Source organism: Oreochromis niloticus, linkage group LG4 (genome assembly GCF_001858045.2).
Source record: "Oreochromis niloticus isolate F11D_XX linkage group LG4, O_niloticus_UMD_NMBU, whole genome shotgun sequence".
NCBI lineage: Eukaryota > Metazoa > Chordata > Actinopteri > Cichliformes > Cichlidae > Oreochromis > Oreochromis niloticus.
In genome coordinates, this window is record NC_031969.2 from 31272464 (window position 1) to 31278463 (window position 6000).

Here is a 6000-nt window from a genome sequence, read left to right on the forward strand (position 1 = left end):
TAATTTTAGCCAATAAAACATTCATAGCCAACCCACACAGTCAAATCTGCTGCTCAATCCACAAATGCATTTTCCTCACAGTTACAGCTACAGTTGCCTGAATCATCACAGCTGTCACTCGAAGCAGCGCTCCCCCTAACTTTACACCTTACCAGCATTCAAAAGGATAAATTCACACACTCTGCAATTCATAGAGGCCAAAACGGTTTTTATACAAGACTGCAAACATGCGTTGGACCCTCAACAACAGTTTAGGTCTCTTTGCTTTGGTTTTAGCTCAGGATATTGCTGTTTAGCATAAGCGCTTCTCTCTTGGGATGTATGACATAGTGTACATGCAACAGTGCAACATGAGAGTGCAGGACAGACTGACTGCAGGTCACTGTGTGTGTCATCAGTTATGTTAGCAGTTATGTGGAGGTTGTATTTTTTACATTTTTAATGTCCTTTTTTATGACTCGCTGGCTCTCTTTCATAAGGATGGAAATTTATAAGAATTTAGAGATTCCGATTCCAGGAAGCGGTTCTCTATTCCCACCCCTGCTCTTTCACAGTGTGTCTTTTGTCTTGTCTCCCTCCCCTCAACCCCAACCGGTTGCAGATGGCCGGCCCTCCTTGAGCCTGGCTCTGCCGGAGGTTTCTTCCTGTTAAAAGGGAGTTTTTTGTTCCCACTGTCGACCGTGCTTGCTCATGAGTGGGTATTGTTGGGGTTTTCTTTACATTATTGAAGGGTCTTTATTTTACAATATAAAGCGCCTTGAGGTGACTGTTATTGTGATTTGGCGCTGTATAAATAAAACTGGATTAATAAAAGCATCTCTGAGCAGTTTGACCTGTAAACAAACACATAAAGAAACAAAAACTCAGAACTCCAGAAGGTTTCAACTCCAGAAGAAGGTACACATTACTTCTCAGACTCTTCAGAATAACAGAGTTATGTAACGACTGCAGCAGCTAACGAGTCTGCTGAGCTGATGATGAGGCTCTGACCTGTGGCTTCAGACAGGAAAAACTGTACAGCAGAGTCTCTGCGGAGCCCAAAGAGCCTGCTGGCAGACATCATGTGGAGAGTAAGAAACAGCAGCATTTAATACACTGGAAGGAGATGGCGGGTGGGGGAAGATTGGCATCATGAACACATTTGTGTTGCCTCCACTGCTGGCTGTGTAGGTGGCGTCTCCATAGAAACCAGAGCTTGTTACGGCTGCATGTATCGAGTGTTGATACTCTGGAAGCTGGAGGAGCTTAGAGAGATGATGAAGAGGGAACCATCTGCCCAAAAACAACCCAAACCACCAACACTCTGGATGGTTTGTCTCAATGAAAGTTGTTTTCCGAAGCATCACATGTAACATGCCACTTCTTAAAGACATAACTGTTAACAGGCACTCAAACCTAAGGAGGTAAGGAGGACACTTCGTATTCTGAGAGAAAAAAAACGTTTTCCTGGTCTCTAATCCTCTGATTATATCTGGTTTCTAGCTTTTTAAAGCTACTGTTTCCATAAGGATGTGTCCAGACAACAGTGGAGGATGTGAGGGCCAGCAGAAAGTGGATATGGCTCTTTCTAGCATGTCAACATAGGAAAAAGTATACGAAATCAGAAACAGACACGTCAAGAACTGACGCTCAGTCCTGGTTACACAAAAATCCCTTTTCACGTGGATTTCCTCTTGTGATCCTTCTATTTTAAGAAGCCAAATCCAATTATTTGGTAATTATTTCAATCCCTGTTTTGACATCACAGAAAAAAACAAGCCTCTCAGTCAGCTGAGCAGAATCAGTTTTTATCCACTGGGAGCTGTGGCTACTGAAACCAGAGCTTGTTCTGATTTACTCGTGCTGTTTCAGTTGTTACTTATCTCTGTGGTGTGTTGTTCTAAATTGAAGATAATGATAATTAACAACGAGGCACATGTTCAATTTTATTACTAATTTTTGTAAAATTTACACTCTTAATGTTCCAAATCATAGTTTATGTCCTCTTATCGGCCTCTTAAAATAAGTTCTTTGTGGACAATGCGGTTATTGTGGTATCATTTAAGCTTATGAAGCTTGAACTTCACAGCAGAAATACTCAGCAAGAGTCACTTTTTCTATCATGTCATATTATTGCTGCTTACACAGCATTATTTTGTTATCAATGCTAATTTCAGAGTTGTTTGATATGCTATCTGTCATATCCAGCAACAACATAATGACAAAGCAGAAGAAAAATGCAGTGTCTTTTGCAGCCACTTAACCTTGGCTCCCAACGTGAGTTTGGGGAAGACTCTGATGTTAAACTTACATGGCGGTACCGCAGAAATAAACATATTTACAAGCTGGTGCAAAAAATGGTTTAGAGTTGCCCAAATATACATAAATACCTGAGTATAATGACAGAGGTTGGCTGTGGATCTAATGAAACACCTGGCTGACCAGCTCTGCTCTAACCTATCACTATAGAAAGCTAGCAGCACTCATTTTCTTTGTGCTAATAATTGATTAATTATGTAAAATAAATATTGTTTTACACCGTAAATAAGTTAGTTCTCCGATCACACAAGCTATTGAAAATAGCTTATCAAGCTAGCCTACAAGCATTACCATTTAGAATGATTTTGCTAGCAGTAACATTAAGGGGAACAAAGCTACAGTTAGCAAGCTAGCTATAGCTTACATAGCGAATGTACCATTGTAGCATTAGCTACATGTTGATGATCCTGATATCCTGAGCAGTTTTTACAGTAAGTTCCTCCGTGACTGATTTAGTAAGACGAGTTACTGAACAGATATACATGCACACGTTACGATCATTATAGTAAGATGAGGTCTACTGTTTTGAAAGTGAGCTACCATTTTTGTAAAATAAATGCCACGAAGACTGCATTAGATGAAAACTGTGCTCAGTGCATCAACCATTTAATCATTAGATATTTTTCCTCCTCACACCCAAAGTGGTTGCAGTCCTCCCTGAGCCTGGTTCTGCTAGAGGGGAGTTTTTCCTCCCCGCTGTCGCCAACTATTTGCTCATAAGGGGTTCTCTGATTGTTGGGGTTTTCTCTGCATTACTGTAGGGTCTTTACCCTACAATATAAAACACCCTGGAGTGACTTGTTTGTTGTTATTTGGCTCTGTGTGTGTTTTTATTAATTGAATTGAGTTGAACTGAACGATTTCCGGGACCAAATTTTCAGCTGTCAGAAAAAGATGTGGATAAACTGGCTATTAAGGAATAAACACATTTAATTCAGTTAAGACAATTTGTCCCTCACATCTTAATCAGAAAAAATGACACCAACTAACTGCATGTGAACAAACAGCCAAGATTTAAGTGAGAAACTGAGCTCTTATTTATGCTCTTACCGACCACATGATGGCAGTGCAGAGCAAAGCATGCCAACTAGCATTGCTACACTCTTGGTCCACACACACACACACACACACACACACAAACACACACACACTACAACAAGTGCTGAACCAAACAGCAGTGTGGTCACAACACCGCACAGCAGAAGTGCCTCCTTTGGTGAATGTAATTTTTTTTTTCACTCTCTCAGCCTCTCAACTGCCGTGACATCTGATGGCTGATGCTGAGCAGCAGCCATTTCCGTAAGCAGTGAGTGAGGAGAATGGGAATAGAGGGATGAGAGCTTGATGGAGACAGAGTGGGAGAGTTGAAAAAAAAAACAGTGAAAGGGAGCGAAAGAGAGAGAGATGTGGGTGGTTTTGAGCAGAGAGGAAAGATGCTCTGCTCTGGAAGGCTGTGTGGGCGTTCGTTGCCGGCGAGGAGCTCAGGGATGAGCCGAGCCGCCTGTGACCCTCTGTGGAGACTTTAACCCCTGGATAACAGCTGCGCCGCACCTGGCCTGGACCAGATCCCAGAGCCCCAAACATGCAGGACTCCCACAAACCTCTTTCACAGCAACAGCAGGAACAAATAGATGCTAAGAGCACTCAGAGGTATTTCACTGAGAGGCCTGAAAACACACACACATTGCGCTGATGATGTTTACATGCAAATGAAATGCTAAATGATATCGCCATAATACATATGAGGTGCTTTGCTTTGTGTCAGCTTCACGAAGACCATCCTTTTCCTTTTCTTTGACCTCATCTCTCTCTGTGCCGTGTTTTATCTCTCCATCTCTGGTGGATTGTGTACTGCGTGACCGTTGGCTCTGGTGTCAGAGGCCCCGGATGAAGAGATGCCTACAGATCATCGAGTGGTCTTGAAAGCATCACATGAGATCCTCTTGGATGCACATCAGAGGCAGCTCTTGTGGTGAATTTTATTCCACGGCTACCAGAACATTGCTTCGAAAACAGATTGTTCCAGTTGTAAAGCAAGAACATAGAGACAATGAGCAAACTGTTTTTTATCATCAGTGCATGTTACAAGGTGCATGTGTGCAAAATGTGTAAATGCACAAGTGTTCATGGCTTGTATCCTGTCATATAAATGTTTATATTAGATAGTTGACAGAAAAAATGTGGTGATTGAAGCAACTCTTAAATCACCCAGTCTGAGAAATCTGAAAATCTTTGTGGAGACTTTTTTTAAAGATTGTATGCAAGTATTTTTAACTCATATTTTTGTCACTGAAATTGTTTTAAGGGAAGAAGCAAATGAATTTGTTTAATTACTTTTGCGTTACTTTGTAACACAGGTCTGAGGTCATGGTTCTCAGCCCCGAATCGGGGAAGTGAGCTCTCATTTTTGTATCTCCTGCACAAACTAAAGTCAGCATTAAATAAATAAATGAATCAAATAAAAATCAGAATGTGCTACAATTGTCATGATCCGAGGTTCATATGAGAGCTGGACCCAAAAGCAGACTCAATGAGAACTATGTACAAAATTTTATTTATGAAGATAAGAAGAGTGAAGCAGGAGCAGGAAGGAACGGGGACAGCTTATAAGGAGGGCTGTCCTGAGAGGTAACCACGGGAGTTCTGCACCACAGGGAGAAGCAGTTACTGGCAGGTAGGGAGCAGGTGAGTAAGGAGAATCTGACAAAGGTGCTGTTGGCTCACATGGAGGGCCAGGCTGAAGAGCTGTGGGGAGGGCTTCCGTTGGAGCATCCAGAGAGGGGCAGTACAGGGGGAGGAATGGTTCCCTGAGTGGCCAAGAGCACCAGGGCTGGCAGGAGGACAGGCAGGTGAAGTGACTGGATGATGATTTCCTTAATGAGAGCTGACAACAGAGGTGGAACGAGGAAGCCAGCGCTGGAGGAAGTGAACAACAGCCGGTGAGTCCAGGGTGGGATGGTACGGAGACCTGTGCACGAGGGAGCAGAGTTAAACACGAAGACAGGACGAGGGAAGAGCAGAGCGTAGACGAGGCCAAGTTACCACAGTAGGTGACTGAACGAACTCCTGTAACTGACCACAGAAACATCCACAAAAACCCCTCAGCTGCTCCCACGGACCATGACACCTCTATGAGAAAGCAATTGGCGAAGGTGGGAATGACGAAACACTTCCAGGCTCAGTAAGGAGCAGTTATCTGCTTTGACTGAACGGCAGAAGAAGAGAAAGAGAAGCTACAAAAGAGAACTGATGACTTATACAACGAAAATAACGATTTGTAGTGAAACAGTGACGTCACTCATCTGCAAGCTAACATTTTAAACCCTGAGGTTTTTCATCCTGGTCAGGACCATCTGATTATTTTGGAGCCAGAAGTGACCATATTTGGATAAGCCAATGAATTTTTCTGAAAATATTTCTTTTCTTTCATTCATGCAGTAAATTAGTCTTGTCACGAGCTGAGCAGGTGTACTGTGGGTTGTTGTGTGGATGGATTTCTCTCTCTTTCTCTGTCCATCCTGTTTCAGGTACTCCTGGAGAGCAAAGCAAAGCAGTCTCAACTCAATAATCACCACCAGCAGTACATCACATGAGGAGTGGAGATGGCCAGTGTGCTTTTGCCATACTGCCATTTAGGCTGCGTGTGTGGGGGGTGTATTTAATCTTTGACAAGCACACAAGCAGCAGTTTGGGGTCTTTGTC

General features: G+C 42.8%; 1 long non-coding RNA gene across 2 annotated transcripts; it reads left to right on the forward strand.

The window, feature by feature from the left end:
* The first annotated feature begins 2638 nt into the window (after nucleotides 1-2638).
* Nucleotides 2639-4763, forward strand: LOC102080109 (uncharacterized). 2 transcript variants are annotated; one of them, XR_269180.3, is made up of 3 exons: nucleotides 2639-2729; nucleotides 3546-3948; nucleotides 4177-4763. It is a non-coding gene; the product is annotated as an uncharacterized LOC102080109 (long non-coding RNA). The 2 variants fall into 2 exon arrangements; XR_003219852.1 differs by lacking the exon at nucleotides 2639-2729 and having other exon boundaries at nucleotides 3423-3948.
* The last annotated feature ends 1237 nt before the right edge of the window (nucleotides 4764-6000 follow it).